Here is an 11,912-nt window from a genome sequence, read left to right on the forward strand (position 1 = left end):
CTGTGGAATAATCTTTGCAAAGAACTGCGCTTGGCGCCAACATTGCTATCCTTTCGGCGCCAAGTCAAAACCTTCCTATTTTATCAGGCATTTTAGCTTTTCTTAAACATGTTTTAATTGGTTTTAGATTGTGGATTTGCATTTATATTTTTTGTATTGTTCTGTGTGATTCTATTGTATTTATTGTAATGGTTGTACACCGCCCAGAGAGCTATGCTAGTGGGGCGGTATAAAAATTCAATAAAAAAAAATGGAAACTCTTTAATGAACATCCTTTCAGCTCGTTCCAGAGTTAATGTAAGTTAAGTGTGGATGGTTATATAGTCTAAACAGCATCAACCAGACACAAGAAAGAGTTATCAACAGGTTTGTTGTTATATGCCTTCAATGTTCCATTCCTGGGCAAGGTCCTTGAATGAGTGGTGGCAGGCCAGCTCCAGACACTCTTGGATGAGACCGATTATCTGGATCCATTTCAGTCGGGTTTCAGGCCTGGTTTTGGCACGGAAGCAGCCTTGGTCGCCCTGTATGACCTCTGTCGGGAGAGAGACGGGGAGTGTGACTCTGTTGATTCTCCTTGATCTCAGCGGCTTTCAATACCATCGACCATGGTATCCTTCTGGGAAGACTCGCTGAGTTGGGAGTGGGAGAGTCTGCATGGTGGTGGTTCTGCTCCTACTTGGCGGGTCGGCTCCAGAAGGTGGTGCTTGAGGAACATTGCTCAGCACCCTGGACTGTCCAGTATGGGTTTCCACAGGGGTCAGTTCTGTCTCCCATGCTGTTCAACATCTACATGAAACCGTTGGGTGCAGTCATCCGGAGCTTTGGAGTGCATTGCCATCAGTATGCCGATGACACGCAGCTCTATTTCTCCTTTTCATCTTCTTCAGGTGAGGCTGTCAATGTGCTGAACTGCTGCCTGGCTGCGACAATGGACTGGATGAGGGCTAATGAACTGAGGCTCAATCCAGACAAGACTGAGATGCTGCTAGTAGGTGGTTCTTCTGACCAGATGCTGGATGTTCAACCTGTCCTGGTTGGGGGTCGCACTCCCTCTGAAGCAGCAGGTTCGTAGCTTGGGGGTTCTCCTAGAACCATCTCTGTCACTTGAGGCTCTGGTATCCTCAGTGGCACGGATTGCCTTCTACCAACTTCGGTTGGTGGCCCAGCTACACCCCTATCTGGACAGGGATATCCTGGCTTCAGTTGTCCATGCTCTGGTAACCTCCAGGTTAGATTACTGCAATGTGCTCTACATGGGGCTGCCGTTGAAGACGGTTCGGAAGCTGCAGCTTGTGCAAAATGCAGTGGCTAGATTGGTAACAGGGACCAGACGGTCCGAACATATAAAACCGATTCTAGCCCACTTGCATTGGCTGCTTGTATGTTTCCGAGCTCGATTCAAGGTGCTGGTTTTAACCTATAAAGCTTTACATGGCTTAGGACCACAATACCTGTTGGAACGCCTCTGCCGACATGAACCCACCCGTACACTACGCTCAACATCCAAGGCCCTCCTCCAGGTACCTACTCGGAGGGAAGCTGGGAGTCTGGCAACAAGGGAGAGGACCTTCTCAGTGGTGGCCCCCAAATTATGGAATGATCTCCCTCACGAGGTGCGCCTGGCACCAACACTGTTATCTTTTCGGCGCCAGGTCAAGACTTTCCTCTTCTCCCAGTCATTTCAGCATGTTTTTAAATTGTTTTTTGTGTTTTAAAATTTGTATATTTGTTTTTAATGTTTTTAATTGCTGTAAACCGCCCAGAGAGTTTCGGCTATGGGGTGGTATATAAATGTAATAAATAAATAAATGTCTATTACGACTTATGGCAACCCTATGAATCTTTTTTGGATATATTCATAGGCTTTTCATGGTAAGAGGTATTCAGAGGTGGTTTACCATTGCCTTCCTCTAAGCCTATGGCACCCGGTATTCCCAGGTGGTCTTCCATCCAAGTACTTTCCAGGTCTGACCCTGCTTAGCTTCCAAGATCAGATGAGATTGGGCGTGTTCAGGGTAGTATTATCATAGGCTCAATTGGTTTGAGAGAACCTCAAAAGTTCGTGGAATCTTTAGGAGGGGGAACATCTCCAAACAACCCAAAGAGATCAGAGCATGCTCATCAGCAATAGAATGCTCACTGACCAGTAGGGAAGGAGAATGGAAAATGAAATGAGAGAGAGGATGGAATGGAGTGTTGTGGAGGAGGGCATGACAGTGAACAGAAGCACTCCAGACTGATATATAGAGTGACTTTTTTTGTGATAGAACTTACCAGTACAGAGTACCGACACTTATCCTTTGGCTGCCACTGGAAACCATTTTGTGCTGGCACTCACAGCACTTTATCAAGGCATGAGTACCGGCAACCATTTTTTACCAAAATAAAATCACTGTGGCCCTAAAACACAGCAGTGTGAAGTGGCTAGAGATAGTTACTAGCAAGCAAGAGCTTTGAACAGAAAACTCCTCTTGAATTTTGAACTTCTGCACATCTGCCTTTTCTATATGCTATGGAATAATCTCTCCACAACTACATCTGTGCTAGTGTCAAAAGATAATAGCAACATGTTACATAACAGATCCAAGGTTGTCCTCACACTTTCTATTAGACAAACACATTAGCTTCGAAACTGTGCAACCCATGTGAAATTGTAAACTAAGTAGCAGCAGATGATACAAGCTGGTTTATATAATTCACTTTGAAGTGTCCTTGAGAGACAATTAACCAGATGATGTGGTATGGTCCTCTTTTGCTTTCTTTTCATTCCCTACCAAAAAGTTTGTGCATGGCACATGTTCACTGGGTGTTTGTTTTTACTGTGCACCAGCAGCTGACATTTCTCATTTAAGCTACTTATAAACCATTGGAAATATAAACTATAGATAACATTATCAAGCTTAAATGTAGACAGACAGACTTAAAGCTAGGGATGGGGGAGAAATTCAGTTCAGTTCACATTTAAAGGTGTAACTACCAAATCTGCACTTTCCAAAACAATATGCAAGCTGAAACACAACCATCCTTCAAACTTTTCCAATTTTGCAATGCCATGTAATTTCTACAAAAAATGCATATGCCAGGGTAAAGTGTGGATAAAAATGTATACATTAGTGAAATACAAGTGCATTATATTAGTGAAAATTGCTTCCAAAATGTGTATATTAGTCAAAAATGCATACGAAAATGTGTTTAAGAGAAATTTGCACTAGCGTGCTGATGTAATAAGGGTTTTTTTTAAAAAAAAAATTGTTTCAGAAATATGAAGAACTGAGTTTATGATGGAAAAATTAGAAACTAGGAGAATTGAAATGGACAGATTCTCCCATCACTACTCAAAGCACAGGCATTCCTTAGCTTGAGAATTTGACAATATGTCTGATCTCTCTCTCTTCCCTCCCCTTCGTCTTCCCTCATACCATCTCTTTCTCTCCTTAGCCATTGTTTCCTGTCTCTGTGCATCTTCTTTCAAATCTAGTTATACACCATTTTAACACATGGGTGTTTGTAGTTTATATGTCCCTTAGATCATCAGAATTTCTTTTGTGGAAGGGTGAAAGTAATAGGAAGGGCATCTTTGTAACAATAACTCACCATTTCATACTAATGTTATGCTCAGGGTAATTTGGATATTGCCAATTTGTGGGTTATGTAAAAAATGATTCTTCATTTCGCTTCTGCTCTGATCAAAGGATCCAATCGTTCCAGTAGGGCGAAGTTTGAAAGCCCAGAATGTAATGTGTGTCATCAATAGTTTTAAGATGTTGTAGGGCAGGGGGGTAGCCACTGTGATGCTCTCCAAATGTTGGACTGATGGGAGTTGATCATTCCTGACCAGTGGCCATGGTGGCTGAAGTTCATGGGAAATTGATTCCAGCAACATCCAGAGGGTGTTGATTCCAGCAACATCCAATGATAGGAACTGCAGATTACCAGAGCTGAGGCTCCAGTCCTATACACACTTACCTGGGAGTAAGTTCCATTGAACCCACTGGGACTTATTTCTGAGCATAGAATTGTGCTATAATTATAGAATTCTAGTGTGGAAGGAGATTGCATGTGTTCTTGTTTTCTTCACAAGGTGAAGAAAAATGAACAAGTGCAACAAATTAAAAATGAGGTCAATATTTGAAGTACTTTTTAAAGCTGCTCCTTAAAACAAGTAACCTCACTAACTAAGCTCTGTAGATTCATCTCTCTTCTACCAAGCCTATGCCGTCCCTGGATGTTTAATGGTAATTTTGCAGCGACCTCATGGATTCTACCAGAACAATTTAACAAGACATTGGCAATAATAAACTGATAGCAGGTTGTTTCACTTTGGGTACAATTACAGGCATATAACCCTTGGTGGTTTCTTTTATATAAACTTTTCTTTTTCTTTTTCTCCTTGCAATTGCTGACATGAGAAGTCTAACCTGTCCAATATAAGAGCTTGCACTGGCATGTCAACCTGCATTATCCCCCATGGAAATGCTTTGATTTGTCTTTCACTCAAAACCAGAGTCATTTGTTTTACTAACAGCTCCCTTAAGAGCAGAACCTTGACACCAACTCTCTCTTCTTCTTTTTAAAGAAAAGTTACCTTCACACATGACTTTGCCCAGGGACGTACTTCTCCCTTAAGGGTCAACTTTCATATAAGATAGTTCAAAAGACAGTAAAAGGGCAGCCTTTTCTTTCTCTCTTTCAAAATTGTTTTCCACCTGCTATCCAACCTACAAGTTCAATATCAAAATGTTCAGGAGATGTCAACAGAATTGATTCTAGTCAGCTCAGCCATATTTCCAGAGAAATCTAGAGAAAGTAGACTTGAAGAGAAAGTTACCACTGCTGAATTGAAAGGATTGATAGGTTCTTCCCTTTAGACTTCAAATACTTATGAAACCCATTTAGGGCCACCTTACTATAAGGCACAGTGAGACAGCCATCTCAGGGGAGAATGCTAGGCCACTGCTCCTGAGCAACCCCCTTCAGCCATTTTAATTCTCCCTAAGCAGGTGCCCTGCCTAGAATAAGGGCTGTAGCTCAGTAGTGGAGCATCTGCCTTGCATGCAGAAGATTCCTGGTTCAGCCCCCAACATCTCCAGGTAGGGATGGGGAAGTCCCCTTCCTGAAAACTTGGAGAGCCACTGCTAGTCAGTGTAAACAATACTGAACTAGATGGAATAATGGCAGCCTCCTATGTGCCTTATTTATTGGCTAGTCACTTTCTTCCAATGTGTTACAGATAGCACCTCTGAGAAACCATTGTCCCAACAAAGCAAGCAGGTAAAGAGGCAGGCAGCCCAGACCCCTGTCTTCAGGAGGCATCACGTCTGCCATGATGTGACACATGCTGATGTCATAGCATTGCAGCAGCAATTTGAGCAGTTGGCAAGCAGATGCCAAGCAGAGCAGCGAGTGAGCAGTAACAAGGCAATGGAAGACAGAGCTGGGTGTGCCACTTGTAGGGATGAGCAAAGATGGGCATTTTGGTTCATCCAGTTTTCTCATTTTTCCATTCTTATATTCGATTCTCCACATCCCCACATCAGTTTGCAATGTATTTATATAAAAATCTCATGAAATCAGCATTTTCGTGCAAATTTCTTCTAAAATACATATTTTTGTGTGTGTAGCTTTTCCTAATATATATATATATTTGCAAGGCAGTTTTGCCAACTATAATGCCTTCTGGAAGCTATTTTCACTATTATATACAGACTTTCCCCATGTACATGTATTTTTTATACACATTGACTGAAGAATTGCATCTCGGAATTTGGAGAAGTGCACATTTCAAAAGATGGCAGTGTTTTGGTTTGCATATTGTTTCAAAATGTGTGAATTCTCTATCTTCACCCTTAAATGTGAACTGAATCAATTTTCTCCCCCAGCCACATGTAGGGATAGAAAAAAAATTCAATTTGTTTTGTATGTTAATACAAACTTACCTAATTTGCACTTCCCAAAACACTATGTGAACAAAAGTGCAGCTGAAATTCACAATTCTTCTAATTTATCTAACAAAAATATTTTTACAAAAATGCATATATTAGGGGAAAGTGTGCATAAAATGTATGTATCTGTGAGCGTAACAAACAAAATACATTATATTGGAGGGAAATACTTGCAAAAATATGTATATTAGTCAAAATTACACACAGGATTTTTAAAATATATATTGCAAATTGACATGGAAATGTGGCAAACTGAACTTGATTGGAAAAATGAGAAACAGAGAGAAACCAAAACTGACAGATTCATGCTTCCTTCGCCACGCAATCTGCCCTGTGCCTCCTAAGCTAGCCTGCTGCTCTCAGGTACAGTGGAGAACTTTGCCCCATCACCAGCACTGAAGTAAGATTCAATTGCTAGTCCCAGTTTGGATGGCCTCTCCATGTGAAATGGTGGTGACGGGGTACCATCTTGTCCTTTGTCCCAGGCAGCAAAATGCATTGACCCCATTTAATCCACCTACTTGAATTCAGATGTTGGATAGACAAGATGTTGAGAAACTGGTCCAGCAGTTAACTTCAGACACTTTCGTAACAGGATGTTCTCTCTTTGCATTATATGCCACTTATTTTGCAAGTTTCTAAGCATCTTCCAGCCAAGAGTCTCTGGAAGCAGAAGAGCCATTTCTGAACTAGCACCTCTATGAGGGGGACTATGTGATACACAGTGGTTTGGAAAAGTGGTGCTGAGATCATGAAAGTCATGCAGCCCCAAATGTGGAGGCAGTCTGGTTCATACAAATGATGCCTCCACATTAAATCTGCCGACTCGTGAGCCTTCCAGTGGTCCCACAGGCACTTATGGCCTTATATCTCCACCACAGACATCTGTATTTTCTTTTAAAATGAATGGCGACAGCCTCAGATATGAAAGAACTGGGTGTACCTTCTGGGCTTGAGATAGGGAACTCAAAAAGGCCTTCAGAGCATTTTGAATTGTATTTTACCCAAACTACCTTGTAAGCACACCAGTGAATATCAAGTCAATAACCTTTTAAGACCTAATCAAAGCGGTGCTGTGTGACACTTTATTAATGAATGCTTTAATGAGGTGTATTAAAGCTAACAAACATGAAGACCTGCACTAAGTCATCAAATTTAATATTCCATTAAACACTCTTTTGAAGATGGATGGGTTGGGTTTCCACCACCATCCCAAACACAACACTCTTGTGTGTGACCTTACAAATTAAATTAATTTTTATTTTAGAAAATGTTTTTTAGAGCAGGGAAAAAAGATGTCTTCAGAAATACATTTGCCATTTAGGTCACACGTAATCCTAGTTAGAAGGACCTGTTGTAAAATAGCCCTTTGGCTTGGAGGGAAAGGCAAATTTCACAGTCAGAAACGAATTAGACACTTCTATGAATTCATGGCACTTTTATTAATCCTCTCATCTTTTCTGTTCACTACAGCAGTAATCTAGCACACTCTTATACATGCTTAAATCCCATAGAGTTTGGAGAGAAGTGAATGTTCCTTTCTCTGTGTTACATGTATTATGGACAGCCTGCCAGGATAACGCACCGGGGCAATGACAGCACTCATGAATGAATACAATATTTCAGTAAAATTAATGGAATAATGCTTGATCCAGATTGGGCTCCAATATTATTATTTGGGAGGAGGGGCACAAATAAGCCACCCTGGGCTTCTTTTGGGAGGAAGGGCAGTGTCATGAACCACTGCCACCAGTTTAGTCCCAGGACTCAATTCCCAAACCCAGGGCAATTGATCCTGGCAAAGCACAACCCATGCCTCCCTTACAAGGGCTGAGTAAACTAACAACAACCCTGCAAGGTAGGTAGACTGCCACCACCCCTTAATCCTGGTCATCCACTCTGGGCCAAGAGGAAACCCAAAGTGCCAGAAATAGACCTGCCAAGGATTCCAAAGACAAGAGCCAAAAGTACACTCCTTGTCCTGGAGACTTTAGGCAAAATACCCAGATATCCTGTAGTCTATGGCTAAATGGCCAAGGTGCTGGATTTAGAGCCAAATCTCCTCTGCAATGAATACATACTGGTAAATAAGAAGTAGCTTTATTAAATAAAATATAAGTGCACAAATATAGCAGCAAAATAGTTGCTTAAAACCCACATTCCTGAGGACTAGGTAAAATACAGAGAGTTACAGACAAAAATAACTGTCTAGCCTAATCTATACTTACAATAGAGGTAAACAGCAGAATAACTTAATGGTTCCACATATCCCCAGAGATGTATAGCCTGGATAGGAGGTGGAATATGGAACCTCAACATCAGGTAGCATCCAGGACATTGAGGAACAAACGCTAAGGTCTAAATCCTATTCTTATGGGAAAATGCCCAGCAACAGCCAGGAATTAATTAGCCACTCAGGGGGCTTTCTGATGACAAAATCTTCTGGAGCTTTCACGCCTAACAGTCATGCACTCACTAACCTTCCCAGGCCACTTGGCCTTGAACCAGTCTCCACTGATAAGCAGGTGTTCTTGCTTACAGCTTAATTAACTAGCTTCAGCTGTGAGAACTGCAAACTCATGGCCTTTTCAGAGGCCCCATTTCAGGCAAGATGTTTCCCCACAATTCCTTGCCTCAGAACCATTTTAGAAAATAGGCGTGCTTGACAGGCACAATATAAATTTAATAAATGTAAATACATAAATGACTAAATCCTGTGTGATCAGGGTTCAAAATCATGCAGGGAGCATACATGCATGAAGCAGGATCCCCCACACCACAAACTTCAGAATCCCACCCCCAATACATGGAAAGTGGTGATAGGGATGCAACAGAGAGGGGCAGAGACTATATGGACAGGCCTGCCCTCTCTTTCCCACCCCCCCCAGATAATTGGAATCACATGAAGGAGGGAGAATGCCTGAAATGTAAAGCATAATGAAGCAGTCAGTTTGGGCAGCAGATTCTAAAAGGGTAATGTTTTGATTCCTCCAATGTAGATCCAATCCAAATCAGAAGGCGTTAGTTTGATTTTTTACTTCAGATATGAAAATATCTAACATTAACACTGGTCCAGCAAAGCCAGTGTGGCACAATTGTTAGAGTATTGGACTGGGACCTGGGAAACCAGGGTTAAAATTACCAATCAGCCATGAAGCTCACTGGGTGGCCTTGGGCCAGTCACTGTCTCTCAGCATAACCTACCTTACAAGGCTGTTGTAAGGATAAAATCAGGAGGGGGAGAACCACGTTTGCATACCACCTTGAGCTCCTTGGAGGAAAGGTGGGATATACTAATACTAATACTACTAATACTAATAATAATAAAACTGATGTGCTTCAGTTTTCTTACAAAGAAACAAACAAAAAGGTCAGAGTCCAAAACAGAATTAAGCTTATATTCAATGAAATCAATGGGACTTGCCCATGAACACAGTATTAGGCTGGATAAAGCTGTAATAGCACACCAAATTATTATTATAAACAAACTTTAAAGAGCACAGCATAATTTTGATGTAAAGGTTTTACATGCAGCCATGCATCTTGATGATTAATTTTGATTAAATTAAATATTTCTCACCAATAGAGTTACCAGGTCTCTGGTTTTCAGCCGGAGTCTCTGGTTTTTGGGGGGCCCTCTGGCTGTCCGGCTAGCACCCCATAATCTCCGGACTCTCAGCTTCAATTTAAAAAAATAATTAAGTTTCTAGGTGGTCTGGTTCCCGAGATATACACCAAAACATCAGCCGCCCCCGCAACTGTTTAATCTGTTTAACTGATACGACGCTGAAGTTGGTTCCTAGTTCCCAGTTCCTTATTTGCTTGAAAGTTCAAAACATTAAAAAAGAAGAGTTGACAACTACAGCAACTTCAAACCAAAATTAACATGTCTCTGAACCCCGAAATATATGTTGGGGTACCCTGTATGATATGTCACTGTGATCGGGGAACTCTCCCCATCAAGAATAACAATACATTTATGCAATCAAAATCATCAGGCTTCTGATATTATCATAAATACATAATGATGTCATAAAATCATAAAAAATAAGTAACTGGGGGTGCCCACCCCAAACTCTGCTCTGGGACAGGACAAATCATATACCCCAGGAAAGGGGAGGGTGTCCTCTATGAGATGCCACTGCATCCTGCCTGGCCCATTGCTTCTGCTGGGCGCAGGGCACAGAGGAGGGCATCTATGCAAAATCAAAATGGACAAAAACACGTAGAAAAAAGTATGTAACTGGGGGTGCCTGTGACGTCCTTCCCCAGCACCACCTATGAAGCTCTCACTTGGAGCTACCAGCAGACAGGAACGTCAGGTTTATTCTTACCCTTTACAGCTCTAGCACAGATCTCACTAGATGCCACTGCTAGGCAGCACCACCAGTCACTTTCTGTAACCCAAACTCCCAGAGACTTTGCCTTAGTCTCTCTATAGCTTTTTACTTTGTGACTGTGTGCCTATGCTGTTCCCAACCCCCTTGTATCTTTATATTTAAAGCATACAACTCTGGGTTGCTCTGGATACGTAACTTGTTACAATCTCTCCCTTCACCGCTGCCACCATTAGATACAGTTTCTGTTCAGCCTTGGTAATTACCTTGCCCTCCCTTCTGGTCTGTATATTCCCCCAGCCAAGGATCAGGCCTTTGGTAAACCAAATAAGTATTTATTAAATATCAGAAATAACAAGATTACTTAAGGAATGTTTCACAAGCGTATGGTTTCATCTATATTCTGTTAGGTACTTGACTTTTTACTAATTGCCTCAGAACTCCGACTCACTCTCAAACACCACCTCTCAATTCACCACTAAACACCACGTCAACCTCTCAAACACCACTCAATTCACCACCTCCCAGATTCAACTGTCATTCTTCCATTTATACTCCCAGCCATTCAAACACTCATGTGTACTCCCCCCTCCTCTTTCACTCCACTTACCATATGTCTTCTATATAAACAGCACTTACCATGTTTACAATATAAGCAGGAACATCACAGTGCCCACCCCAAAATCTGCTCTGGGCCAGGACAAATCATACACCCCATTGAAGGGGAGGGTGTCCTCTACAAGATGCCACTGCGTACCGCCTGGCCCAGAGCTTCTGCTGGGCACAGGGCACGGAGGAGGGCATCTATGCAAAATCAAAATGGACAAAAACACGTAGAAAAAAATAAGTAACTGGGGTGCCCACCCCAAAATCTGCTCCGGGCCAGGACAAATCATATACCTCAGGAAAGGGGAGGGTGTCCTCTACGAGATGCCACTGCGTCCCGCCTGGCCCAGAGCTTCTGCTGGGTGTAGGGGAAGGATGAGAGCATCTATGCAGACAGAAAGTGTAGAGAATCTTCTTACTCTTACTCATTTCTCAGACCTCTTTCTGAAGTGAAGGGTCAAATCTGTAAAGAAGTTTGGAGCAGCCACATTAAAAGATAAGGGCAGGGCCTTCCAGGCAGGGGGTTGCCAACCCTGCTTGGATATGGATGTCTTTGTAGAGGATCCCTAGTCAAACTTTACCAACAGCACAATCCAAACTATATCTACTCAGAAGTAAGTCCTGTTGAGTTCTATGGGCGCTTAGTCCCTTAGTACATGTGTTTAGAATTGAAGCCTTCAGGGGCATCCATCTTTACTCCCGAATGCTCCCATCTAACATCTCCACAACACTAGGCTCCTTTCTTCCTACAGTGACCTTCTGGTGACTGGCCTGGCCTGAAGGCACTTAAACCCTTCTTGCCGAAAGCAAGTAGGCTAGATTAAATGTTCCCTACCCAGGCTCCATCTTTTAGCTAAGATGTCTAGCTTAATTTCCAGTCAGATTTTTTTTATTGTATGCTCCAAGCAACTGTGATTGATGCTTAATGTATCATGCTTAATGACATCACTTGGGCCTGCCCTGTGACATCACTCGGGCCCGCCCCTAAAATCTCAGGTTTTGGGATGCTTCTGACCTGGCAACC

General features: G+C 42.2%; 1 non-coding gene across 1 annotated transcript; it reads right to left on the minus strand.

Moving 5' to 3' along the window:
• Positions 1-1,916: 1,916 nt before the first annotated feature.
• On the minus strand, positions 1,917-2,035 carry LOC133378670 (5S ribosomal RNA). Its single transcript, XR_009761102.1, has one exon. It is a non-coding gene; the product is annotated as a 5S ribosomal RNA (ribosomal RNA).
• Positions 2,036-11,912: the final 9,877 nt, after the last annotated feature.

Source organism: Rhineura floridana, chromosome 2 (genome assembly GCF_030035675.1).
Source record: "Rhineura floridana isolate rRhiFlo1 chromosome 2, rRhiFlo1.hap2, whole genome shotgun sequence".
In the NCBI taxonomy this organism is placed as follows: domain Eukaryota; kingdom Metazoa; phylum Chordata; class Lepidosauria; order Squamata; family Rhineuridae; genus Rhineura; species Rhineura floridana.